Genomic DNA, 14,372 nt, shown 5'->3' on the forward strand with positions numbered 1-14,372 from the left:
GCCAAGAAGTTTGACTCTACTTTAGGTAAAGTCCACTATCTAACTCTGTTAAGTTTCTATTCTGAGATTCTCATTACATGATGTGACTGGGTCACATGTTGATGCTTTAAGAATCAAAGAAAAGTGAAGAAACTTAAAGGAAGTACATGCTGATTCTGATCACGAAGATGGATTTCGATCGCATGGTTTGGTGATCAGAAATTTTGAAGCTGTTACTTAGGAGTTATGATATATTGCTTAGGAATAGATAACAACAAGTTTTTCATATGCATTTGCACTGTAAGGATAAGTTTTTTCCACAAAGTTTTGAAACAAAATAAAAGGTTTTAATTTTATATTTATTTTAAATATCCTTACAAGTGGCATTTGTGAAAAATGGTTGTTTATATGATTCCATTGATAGCAATATTTGGAAAAAAAATGGACTTGATTCTTTCGTTTGTGGTAGTGTCATAATTTACCTAATAAGGAAAGATTCTTTTTCCCAAGGCTTCAGTTGGATAGAAACTTGGAATCATGCAAGTTGAATAGTATGATGAATGAGAACTTTCAGCTTTGGAAAAAATTAAGACTAATTCCTTGTTCACATGTATATGTGAGTCAAGTGAAGGACTAAGGGATCGAGTACCAATTCTTGTGCACTGACCAAGTCCTCCACAAAAGCTCGGTAAGACTATTCGTCATGATTTACTAAAGTTTAGTAAATATGGTTATACTTATAAGTTTAAGTATAATTCTGAAGCATTGGAAAAGTCTCGATGTATGGCAGAACGAATGAGAAGAATCAAATTAGGCAGAAAGATAAAAGTTTCTCAAATCTGAAAAGATGGGAGAGTACTTTAGTATCATGTTTTGTGATCATCTTAATGATTAAAGAACCACATCACAATTGGTCTTCTAAGGACATCTTAGTGCATTCTTATGACTAAGAAGAGGAGTTGTGAATTGTTGAAATGGTTAAATCGAGAAGATGAGTCATACTTCGTTTCAAAACAAGTCTTAGAGTCATACTCCAAGATTGTAACTTGAGTGACATATCTTAAAGAAAGGTTTAAAACACTTGTCAAATGTAAGAGTAAAAGTGTCCTACTCTTGTACATTTGAAATTGGTAAGTTGTGATGTTTTGGATAAAACAAAGACCAACTAAGGCCAATTGTGTGAAGTGTTTGTCTTGATAAAGAATCCGCACTATCTCTTGAATATTTGGCAACATAGTATTATATGTCAAGAGGATAGTGGGAGTCTTAAAGATCCTAAAAAGAATTTCAAGAACTAATCAAGAATAAAACCTGAGGTTCTTCACTAGCACACGACTTGAGGTTTATAACCTATCGTGTTGACATATTCTGTGCCCATTCCAGTTAAAGTTGGCTTTGCATAGGAGTTCTGAAAGTTCTCAATTGGTTTCATAACAACTTGGAAGCAATGACAGACCCTGTACTGCCAGGTGGCAAGAAGTTAAGATTGCATAAGTTCAGTCCATATGAGTTTGGATTTGTCATTATCCTTGTCTTGTGACTATGGTTTTGACGATTCACATGGATAAGAACACATACACCATAAAATCTAAGGGTCATAAGGTTTCTCTCCGATTCATGAAAATGATGGTGAGGAAACACTTCCACCAAGTAGATTTGAAGCAGATGGCAAAAGGTCTAAACAATTGAGACTATGATTACGACATCCCTTTTCATAGTTCTGAAATTGTTTAGACACACATGCATGCTATCTAAGGAAAGGTGTATGATTTTGATAAAGTTTTATCAAAGCATCACGTATCAGAAATCTGAACTTTGGTAAGAAAGTCAATAAAGTATTGATTTCTAGAAGTCCAGCTGATTTCTGAGTACATGTCAAAGCTAGTGGGAGCATAAGTGTTATGCTAATAATCATCATGTTAGTGGGAGCATGATAAATATTGTTAGTGTTGCAAGTTAGCAATGTTAATTATAGAAAACAAAAGTTTCAATTCGTGAGGCTGCAGGGATTGAAAAAATTGTTTTGCTATAATTAAGGGAGGGATATACTTCATTTCAGTTCTAAAGGCTTAGATTGAGACCTTAATCATCTTTAGTCAAGAATATATATATATATATATATATATATATATATATATATATATATATGAATTTCATGTTGGATTGGTTCAACTTAAGGAAATTCTATATATTGCGTTCTCAAAATTCGATTATGATTACGGCATCCCTCTTCATAGTCAAATTTTGAAAACATGGCAAATAAAAATATTGTAGCAAAAGACTGGTCTAGAATCATGTCTTTATGTGAGACATCATGAATCGTGTACCATTTGCTTTGGGTACAGGATCGATTGCATGTGCTATAATATTTGTCATTTCTAAATTTTTCCAAATGCCCAGAGGCATTAAGAAGGGAAAAGGTCTAGAATTGGATATGACTAAAAGGATTAAGCAATTGTCGAGGATAATCTAAGGTTTACCAAAGATTGGTTGCTCAGGGACAGTTGGAAGTATAGTGCTAATTTTGGAAGGACCATATTGACATATTCTGAAAAAAGAGGCATCTCTTGTTCAGAAGTGATAGTCAAAATGAGAATATAGAGTTGTCTCCATAGGTGGAAGTTATCTGTGTAAGATTAGAAAACTTAATGCAAGAAGCATGTTCAAAGCAATGTACTTTGAATATGAGACTTAGTTTCCATGGAGTTGAACTCCATTGGAATACCTTATAATGACTGCTGACAAGTCTTTGTAACTTTGTACACTTTCATTACAAGAGGTCAGTGCATATAAGTTTAAAATCTAAACAAATTTCGATAAATGATAGGAATTTGGAATTTTTACATTTTTTGATAAGGATTTGGGAGTGTGAAAAGAGAATCATTGAAAGTATGTTCACTCGATCTAGTTCACAAAGTACGGATCATAGACAAACATAGAGTGCATACTTGGTGTATGGCAAAGCTATTGTTTAAGAAAAACATAGTGTACATTCTTGGAGCATGGGACAACTAGTGTTTTTAATTCAAGTATAAAGTTGATAAAACCGAAACAATGAATAATGAGTAATCAGTATGGTGATAAATAAAAGTGTTTATTTATATTCATAGGGTTTGATACCATATTTGATTCATTTATTCTTGTGTTTCTCTTTGCATGTTTTGACTTCCAGAATAACTAAGTCGCTCTTCCTGAATGATTAAGTTATTCAAACCATCCACAGTCGGTCATATGTTGGAAGTAGATATGAATCAAGACTGTCATGAGTTGGCTTGTAGAGGTCCAAGTTGGTGGACAAAGTGGTGCTACAACACTCATGAGTGCTCATAAGTTCTGAGTATTGGATTCAACCCACGCTCATTTGAATCACTTCATGGATTTTATCACGAGTGATCATGAGACGATAATATCTTATATTCTTCAAACCTAGAGATATGAGTTGTTACTATGAGTTGGTTATACATTGATTGCACGAAAACGCATTGGTAACTCGATGTTATAAAACGTGCATTTGTGTATGATTCAACAAGTAGTAGAACAAGCCATATGAGTCGAAGTTTATCCATTCCTTTTATCTTCGGGATAAAAGCGATATATGTGGGCCCCTCGATGATTTAGCGATGACACATGTGAGTGCTTGGCCAAGCCAGGACTGATTTGATTTGTTCAATCAGTCAATCATCATAAATCGAAAATCGGGAAACAACAAATGGACAGAGAGAATGATTTATAATCCATGTCTCAATCCATATGATATCTAGAATGGAGGAATATATGATCACTTATCTAATGGACAAGTCATTGACAGAGGTCAGAGATCAACGACAAGGTCATAGTTCGACGGAAGCTTTTGAGAGCTACGATTGCCAGTCGGTTCTTGAAGTTATACGCAATAATAGTTTTAGACTTATCCAAGTGGGAGACTGTTGGATTAATGTCTAAGTCCATAACTATAATTGGTAAGACTTGACCCGACCCGGCATGGTCCATTTGGGTTGCATGGCATCATGCATTTGGATAGACTATAATGAGAGAAATAACACTTAAGGTTTGTTAATATATTATAAGTTATAATATATTAATGAGATTATTTAATTAGTATTGATCAACAATTAATCTAGTATTAATTAAGTGATCAAAAGAAGACTAATTAAATATATGGGTTGATTGTGTAAATCATCCATACTTATATAGTGGGCTAATGCTCCATGGATTGTCAAGTTGGGCTAAAATCCATAAGATGCTCCATGGTGTATTTGTACCCATGGATCATGGAAATGAAAGGCCATGAGAATTAGGGTTTACATGGTGTAACCCTAACTATATGATGATCTTATTCTTGGAGAAAATCGGCGACTATGTGTGATAGAAAGGGCTAGCCGATTTGATGAAGTGTTCCAATTCTCTCAAGTTATTCCAAGTGTATTTGGTGTTGTGTGAACCATTTGAGGTGTCACACTTGGGACACTAGGCACTCAAGCTTCATGAAATCATTCTACATCACAAGAGGTATGTAATTCTAACTTGATATATTCATATGAATCAATGTTATTATGCTAGTTAGGATGAATGCCTTGGAAAGTTCATATTTGCATGTATAATAGAGAAAACATAGATCCAAGGTATTTAGGGTTGCATGTACACTTAGGAGTGTTAGAATGCTCAAAACCCAACAGTGGTATCAGAGCATAGGCTTGTTTTCACTTATACTTGATGCAAACTTGTTTTTTCAAAGCTGAAACTGTCCAGACCATAAACTCGACGATTCTATGCAAAAAACTCGACGAGTTCATCATTTTGGGCATGAACTCGACGAGTTCCTCAAGGAACTCGACGAGTTTTGGGTGCTGACAGCTTGCTGTTTGATGTTTTTGGCTAGAAATGGACTAGGAACATTACCATAAGCTGTTTTTGAACCTATAAACTTGTTTTTGATGTGGTAATGTTCATTCTAATCCAATTTCAAATATAATTGTCAATAGATTCATGTTTTGTATTAGTTTAATGGTTAGTCTAATTACATGAAAAAGTTTGATTAAATTATCTTGTTCTTATGAGTTGCTTAGATTAATAGAAAAATTATTAGAAATTGTTGTTTTCAATCCATTTTAATCTAAGAGATGATTCTAAAATGTGTTTGTGTAACTTGTCCTCAAGTTACATGAAAAGTCACATTAAAGTTTCTTAAAACTCATAAAAGTTGGCAAAGGTTACAAAATGAAGAGTCTTGTCTTCATTGAATGGTTTTATGACTCCATAACTTGTCCTCAAGTTATGGAGGTTCAAGAGTCACTTCATTAAGTAATAAAATGTGTAACCTTAATTAGTTCCATAAGTTACAAAAATAAAGAAAAGTTACATTCTTTTATTAGTTTAAAGTCTTCCATAAATTTTCCTCAAGTTATGGAAATTGAAGAGTTTTTTAATTAAAACTACTTTAAACACATAAGTTATGGAATTGAATAGTTTTGAATAGTTTCAAAACTTGCCCTCAAGTTTTGGAATTTGAAAAGTTTTTCCTTATGAATACTTTAATTCCAAGTTAAGCCCTTAGAATTTTAAAAGTTAAAATTCAATCCTTATACTTTATAATATTATAAGTTAATAATATATATATGTGTATAAGAGCAAGTCAGTCTTACCATTAGTAGGCCTCATTCACGAAGTCGGTCTATAAGGGGGGTATAAGGTTGTTGCCTATAAAATGGCAGCTTAATGGGTGCCCACTCTCACCCACCGCTTCCTTGACTGGTGGAGGGTCGTTAGCCGAACAGGTAGGACAATGACTATAATTCTCCCTTCATTAAAAGTATTAATGATAAATACTAAGTAACTAAACACTTATTAATTCCCAATCTTAGTTACTTAGGAAAATGTGAATAAGGTGCTAATCCATGAAATTACACTTTTCACTTTGTTTAAACCGTTAGTGGAGCGTGTGTGGTTAACCAACACTCTAACCTGGGTTTAACAAGGTAGGGAAAGGGTAACTTAATATTTATCATAGTATCGGTGGAGCGTGTGTGGTTAACCGGCACATCGATTGAGGGGTAAATATTAAGGGTACCAAGTATATTTGCATGGTTATTCACACCTTGTTTTGTAATCCTCGGCATCCCAGTCACAAAACCTGAAAGGCACACTCGAGATTGAAACATGTCATTGAACAGTTCAATGAATCTCAAAAGATCTAGGAGTTTCAAAGCCAGGTAAAACCTAATTAAATTATTTCGTTTTCATGGTGGAAATTGGTGAATCGTCATTCACCTACCTTCAAATATTTTATAGCTTGGATTACGGCATCCCTCTTCTAAGTTATAAAATAGTTTGCTGGGTCCTAGCCTTAATATTTCATATTGGGTGTTATATTAAGGACTTTAAATAAATATCTTGAATATCTCCCAAAAGATGTCTAGCTCAGACATCTATGATCTTCCCAAATCTCTTGGAACTTCACTTCCTCCACCTCCTCCAATTATTCTCCCTAACCCACAAGTTCAAGGTCACTCAAGCCCTAATGGCAAGGCAAGGTCTAGGTGTGATCACATCTTAGAGATGAAGTCACATATTGACAAGCCGGGAGAGTTGGGTGTCAAAGTCTTGAGAAAGTTGGATGTTCAATCACTTTCTGAGTCACATAGTGAGTTCCTTTGGGACTACTATGAAATAGACTATGACATGACCCTTAATGATCTTATCTATTTGCTTGGTCAGCAATGATTTGAGGACTAGTAAAGCAAATTGATTAGGAGATCAACTTCCCAATGGACATTGCCAATGGTAACATTGGATATCTAGAAAAACCTTCTCATCCCAAAGAAAAGGTTTGACCATAGTCAACTAGGTTGACCAAATGGTAAAGAGAAAGGCTAAGTCTGAGATAGTCCCATTACCAAAGAGTCTATATGTTTATCTTGTCAAAGGAAGGGGCATTGATTGCGAAGCTGCCTATTTACCTGAAAGATCATAAGGTTGATCAAGCCAAGAAGTTTGACTCTACTTTAGGTAAAGTCCACTATCTAACTCTGTTAAGTTTCTATTCTGAGATTCTCATTACATGATGTGACTGGGTCACATGTTAATGCTTTAAGAATCAAAGAAAAGTGAAGAAACTTAAAGGAAGTACATGCTGATTCTGATCACGAAGATGGATTTCGATCGCATGGTTTGGTGATCAGAATTTTTGAAGCTGTTACTTAGGAGTTATGATATATTGCTTAGGAATAGATAACAACAAGTTTTTCATATGCATTTGCACTGTAAGGATAAGTTTTTTCCGCAAAGTTTTGAAATAAAATAAAAGGTTTTAATTTTATATTTATTTTAAATATCCTTACAAGTGGCATTTGTGAAAAATGGTTGTTTATATGATTCCATTGATAGCAATATTAGGAAAAAAAATGGACTTGATTCTTTCGTTTGTGGTAGTGTCATAATTTACCTAATAAGGAAAGATTCTCATTCCCAAGGCTTCAGTTGGATAGAAACTTGGAATCATGCAAGTTGAATAGTATGATGAATGAGAACTTTCAGCTTTGGAAAAAATTAAGACTAATTCCTTGTTCACATGTATATGTGAGTCAAGTGAAGGACTAAGGGATCGAGTACCAATTCTTGTGCACTGACCAAGTCCTCCACAAAAGCTCGGTAAGACTATTCGTCATGATTTACTAAAGTTTAGTAAATATGGTTATACTTATAAGTTTAAGTATAATTCTGAAGCATTGGAAAAGTCTCGATGTATGGCAGAACGAATGAGAAGAATCAAATTAGGCAGAAAGATAAAAGTTTCTCAAATCTGAAAAGATGGGAGAGTACTTTAGTATCATGTTTTGTGATCATCTTAATGATTAAAGAACCACATCACAATTGGTCTTCTAAGGACATCTTAGTGCATTCTTATGACTAAGAAGAGGAGTCATGAATTGTTGAAATGGTTAAATCGAGAAGATGAGTCATACTTCGTTTCAAAACAAGTCTTAGAGTCATACTCCAAGATTGTAACTTGAGTGACATATCTTAAAGAAAGGTTTAAAACACTTGTCAAAATGTAAGAGTAAAAGTGTCCTACTCTTGTACATTTGAAATTGGTAAGTTGTGATGTTTTGGATAAAACAAAGACCAACTAAGGCCAATTGTGTGAAGTGTTTGTCTTGATAAAGAATCCGCACTATCTCTTGAATATTTGGCAACATAGTATTATATGTCAAGAGGATAGTGGGAGTCTTAAAGATCCTAAAAAGAATTTCAAGAACTAATCAAGAATAAAACCTGAGGTTCTTCACTAGCACACGACTTGAGGTTTATAACCTATCGTGTTGACATATTCTGTGCCCATTCCAGTTAAAGTTGGCTTTGCATAGGAGTTCTGAAAGTTCTCAATTGGTTGCATAACAACTTGGAAGCAATGACAAACCCTGTACTGCCAGGTGGCAAGAAGTTAAGATTGCATAAGTTCAGTCCATATGAGTTTGGATTTGTCATTATCCTTGTCTTGTGACTATGGTTTTGACGATTCACATGGATAAGAACACATACACCATAAAATCTAAGGGTCATAAGGTTTCTCTCCGATTCATGAAAATGATGGTGAGGAAACACTTCCACCAAGTAGATTTGAAGCAGATGACAAAAGGTCTAAACAATTGAGACTATGATTACGACATCCCTTTTCATAGTTCTGAAATTGTTTAGACACACATGCATGCTATCTAAGGAAATGTGTATGATTTTGATAAAGTTTTATCAAAGCATCTCGTATCAGAAATCTGAACTTTGGTATGAAAGTCAATAAAGTATTGATTTCTAGAAGTCCAGCTGATTTCTGAGTACATGTCAAAGCTAGTGGGAGCATAAGTGTTATGCTAATAATCATCATGTTAGTGGGAGCATGATAATTATTGTTAGTGTTGCAAGTTAGCAATGTTAATTATACAAAACAAAAGTTTCAATTCGTGAGGCTGCAGGGATTGAAAAAATTGTTTTGCTATGATTAAGGGAGAGGATATACTTCATTTCAGTTCTAAAGGCTTAGATTGAGACCTTAATCATCTTTAGTCAAGAATATATATATGAATTTCATGTTGGATTGGTTCAACTTAAGGAAATTCTATATATTGCGTTCTCAAAATTCGATTATGATTACGGCATCCCTCTTCATAGTCAAATTTTGAAAACATGGCAAATAAAAATATTGTAGCAAAAGACTGGTCTAGAATCATGTCTTTATGTGAGACATCATGAATCGTGTACCATTTTCTTTGGGTACAGGATCGATTGCATGTGCTATAATATTTGTCATTTCTAAATTTTTCCAAATGCCCAGAGGCATTAAGAAGGGAAAAGGTCTAGAATTGGATATGACTAAAAGGATTAAACAATTGTCGAGGATAATCTAAGGTTTACCAAAGATTGGTTGCTCAGGGACAGTTGGAAGTATAGTGCTAATTTTGGAAGGACCATATTGACATATTCTGAAAAAAGAGGCATCTCTTGTTCAGAAGTGATAGTCAAAATGAGAATATGGAGTTGTCTCCATAGGTGGAAGTTATCTGTGTAAGATTAGAAAACTTAATGCAAGAAGCAAGTTCAAAGCAATGTACTTTGAATATGAGACTTAGTTTCCATGGACTTGAACTCCATTGGAATACCTTATAATGACTGCTGACAAGTCTTTGTAACTTTGTACACTTTCATTACAAGAGGTCAGTGCATATAAGTTTAAAATCTAAACAAATTTCGATAAATGTTAGGAATTTGGAATTTTTACATTTTTTGATAAGGATTTGGGAGTGTGAAAAGAGAATCATTGAAAGTATGTTCACTCGATCTAGTTCACAAAGTACGGATCATAGACAAACATAGAGTGCATACTTGGTGTATGGCAAAGCTATTGTTTAAGAAAAACATAGTGTACATGCTTGGAGCATGGGACAACTAGTGTTTTTAATTCAAGTATAAAGTTGATAAAACCGAAACAATGAATAATGAGTAATCAGTATGGTGATAAATAAAAGTGTTTATTTATATTCATAGGGTTTGATACCATATTTGATTCATTTATTCTTGTGTTTCTCTTTGCATGTTTTGACTTCCAGAATAACTAAGTCGCTCTTCCTGAATGATTAAGTTATTCAAACCATCCACAGTCGGTCATATGTTGGAAGTAGATATGAATCAAGACTGTCATGAGTTGGCTTGTAGAGGTCCAAGTTGGTGGACAAAGTGGTGCTACAACACTCATGAGTGCTCATAAGTTCTGAGTATTGGATTCAACCCACGCTCATTTGAATCACTTCATGGATTTTATCACGAGTGATCATGAGACGATAATATCTTATATTCTTCAAACCTAGAGATATGAGTTGTTACTATGAGTTGGTTATACATTGATTGCACGAAAACGCATTGGTAACTCGATGTTATAAAACGTGCCTTTGTGTATGATTCAACAAGTAGTAGAACAAGCCATATGAGTCGAAGTTTATCCATTCCTTTTATCTTCGGGATAAAAGCGATATATGTGGGCCCCTCGATGATTTAGCGATGACACATGTGAGTGCTTGGCCAAGCCAGGACTGATTTGATTTGTTCAATCAGTCAATCATCATAAATCGAAAATCGGGAAACAACAAATGGACAGAGAGAATGATTTATAATCCATGTCTCAATCCATATGATATCTAGAATGGAGGAATATATGATCACTTATCTAATGGACAAGTCATTGACAGAGGTCAGAGATCAACGACAAGGTCATAGTTCGACGGAAGCTTTTGAGAGCTACGATTGCCAGTCGGTTCTTGAAGTTATACGCAATAATAGTTTTAGACTTATCCAAGTGGGAGACTGTTGGATTAATGTCTAAGTCCATAACTATAATTGGTAAGACTTGACCCGACCCGGCATGGTCCATTTGGGTTGCATGACATCATGCATTTGGATAGACTATAATGAGAGAAATAACACTTAAGGTTTGTTAATATATTATAAGTTATAATATATTAATGAGATTATTTAATTAGTATTGATCAACAATTAATCTAGTATTAATTAAGTGATCAAAAGAAGACTAATTAAATATATGGGTTGATTGTGTAAATCATCCATACTTATATAGTGGGCTAATGCTCCATGGATTGTCAAGTTGGGCTAAAATCCATAAGATGCTCCATGGTGTATTTGTACCCATGGATCATGGAAATGAAAGGCCATGAGAATTAGGGTTTACATGGTGTAACCCTAACTATATGATGATCTTATTCTTGGAGAAAATCGGCGACTATGTGTGATAGAAAGGGCTAGCCGATTTGATGAAGTGTTCCAATTCTCTCAAGTTATTCCAAGTGTATTTGGTGTTGTGTGAACCATTTGAGGTGTCACACTTGGGACACTAGGCACTCAAGCTTCATGAAGTCATTCTACATCAAAAGAGGTATGTAATTCTAACTTGATATATTCATATGAATCAATGTTATTATGCTAGTTAGGATGAATGCCTTGGAAAGTTCATATTTGCATGTATAATAGAGAAAACATAGATCCAAGGTATTTAGGGTTGCATGTACACTTAGGAGTGTTAGAATGCTCAAAACCCAACAGTGGTATCAGAGCATAGGCTTGTTTTCACTTATACTTGATGCAAACTTGTTTTTTCAAAGCTGAAACTGTCCAGACCATAAACTCGACGATTCTATGCAAAAAACTCGACGAGTTCATCATTTTGGGCATGAACTCGACGAGTTCCTCAAGGAACTCGACGAGTTTTGGGTGCTGACAGCTTGCTGTTTGATGTTTTTGGCTAGAAATGGACTAGGAACATTACCATAAGCTGTTTTTGAACCTATAAACTTGTTTTTGATGTGGTAATGTTCATTCTAATCCAATTTCAAATATAATTGTCAATAGATTCATGTTTTGTATTAGTTTAATGGTTAGTCTAATTACATGAAAAAGTTTGATTAAATTATCTTGTTCTTATGAGTTGCTTAGATTAATAGAAAAATTATTAGAAATTGTTGTTTTCAATCCATTTTAATCTAAGAGATGATTCTAAAATGTGTTTGTGTAACTTGTCCTCAAGTTACATGAAAAGTCACATTAAAGTTTCTTAAAACTCATAAAAGTTGGCAAAGGTTACAAAATGAAGAGTCTTGTCTTCATTGAATGGTTTTATGACTCCATAACTTGTCCTCAAGTTATGGAGGTTCAAGAGTCACTTCATTAAGTAATAAAATGTGTAACCTTAATTAGTTCCATAAGTTACAAAAATAAAGAAAAGTTACATTCTTTTATTAGTTTAAAGTCTTCCATAAATTTTCCTCAAGTTATGGAAATTGAAGAGTTTTTTAATTAAAACTACTTTAAACACATAAGTTATGGAATTGAATAGTTTTGAATAGTTTCAAAACTTGCCCTCAAGTTTTGGAATTTGAAAAGTTTTTCCTTATGAATACTTTAATTCCAAGTTAAGCCCTTAGAATTTTAAAAGTTAAAATTCAATCCTTATACTTTATAATATTATAAGTTAATAATATATATATGTGTATAAGAGCAAGTCAGTCTTACCATTAGTAGGCCTCATTCACGAAGTCGGTCTATAAGGGGGGTATAAGGTTGTTGCCTATAAAATGGCAGCTTAATGGGTGCCCACTCTCACCCACCGCTTCCTTGACTGGTGGAGGGTCGTTAGCCGAACAGGTAGGACAATGACTATAATTCTCCCTTCATTAAAAGTATTAATGATAAATACTAAGTAACTAAACACTTATTAATTCCCAATCTTAGTTACTTAGGAAAATGTGAATAAGGTGCTAATCCATGAAATTACACTTTTCACTTTGTTTAAACCGTTAGTGGAGCGTGTGTGGTTAACCAACACTCTAACCTGGGTTTAACAAGGTAGGGAAAGGGTAACTTAATATTTATCATAGTATCGGTGGAGCGTGTGTGGTTAACCGGCACATCGATTGAGGGGTAAATATTAAGGGTACCAAGTATATTTGCATGGTTATTCACACCTTGTTTTGTAATCCTCGGCATCCCAGTCACAAAACCTGAAAGGCACACTCGAGATTGAAACATGTCATTGAACAGTTCAATGAATCTCAAAAGATCTAGGAGTTTCAAAGCCAGGTAAAACCTAATTAAATTATTTCGTTTTCATGGTGGAAATTGGTGAATCGTCATTCACCTACCTTCAAATATTTTATAGCTTGGATTACGGCATCCCTCTTCTAAGTTATAAAATAGTTTGCTGGGTCCTAGCCTTAATATTTCATATTGGGTGTTATATTAAGGACTTTAAATAAATATCTTGAATATCTCCCAAAAGATGTCTAGCTCAGACATCTATGATCTTCCCAAATCTCTTGGAACTTCACTTCCTCCACCTCCTCCAATTATTCTCCCTAACCCACAAGTTCAAGGTCACTCAAGCCCTAATGGCAAGGCAAGGTCTAGGTGTGATCACATCTTAGAGATGAAGTCACATATTGACAAGCCGGGAGAGTTGGGTGTCAAAGTCTTGAGAAAGTTGGATGTTCAATCACTTTCTGAGTCACATAGTGAGTTCCTTTGGGACTACTATGAAATAGACTATGACATGACCCTTAATGATCTTATCTATTTGCTTGGTCAGCAATGATTTGAGGACTAGTAAAGCAAATTGATTAGGAGATCAACTTCCCAATGGACATTGCCAATGGTAACATTGGATATCTAGAAAAACCTTCTCATCCCAAAGAAAAGGTTTGACCATAGTCAACTAGGTTGACCAAATGGTAAAGAGAAAGGCTAAGTCTGAGATAGTCCCATTACCAAAGAGTCTATATGTTTATCTTGTCAAAGGAAGGGGCATTGATTGCGAAGCTGCCTATTTACCTGAAAGATCATAAGGTTGATCAAGCCAAGAAGTTTGACTCTACTTTAGGTAAAGTCCACTATCTAACTCTGTTAAGTTTCTATTCTGAGATTCTCATTACATGATGTGACTGGGTCACATGTTAATGCTTTAAGAATCAAAGAAAAGTGAAGAAACTTAAAGGAAGTACATGCTGATTCTGATCACGAAGATGGATTTCGATCGCATGGTTTGGTGATCAGAATTTTTGAAGCTGTTACTTAGGAGTTATGATATATTGCTTAGGAATAGATAACAACAAGTTTTTCATATGCATTTGCACTGTAAGGATAAGTTTTTTCCGCAAAGTTTTGAAATAAAATAAAAGGTTTTAATTTTATATTTATTTTAAATATCCTTACAAGTGGCATTTGTGAAAAATGGTTGTTTATATGATTCCATTGATAGCAATATTAGGAAAAAAAATGGACTTGATTCTTTCGTTTGTGGTAGTGTCATAATTTACCTAATAAGGAAAGATTCTCATTCCCAA

Source organism: Lactuca virosa, chromosome 8 (genome assembly GCF_052849685.1).
Source record: "Lactuca virosa cultivar CGN04683 chromosome 8, Lactuca_virosa_CGN04683_v6, whole genome shotgun sequence".
NCBI lineage: Eukaryota > Viridiplantae > Streptophyta > Magnoliopsida > Asterales > Asteraceae > Lactuca > Lactuca virosa.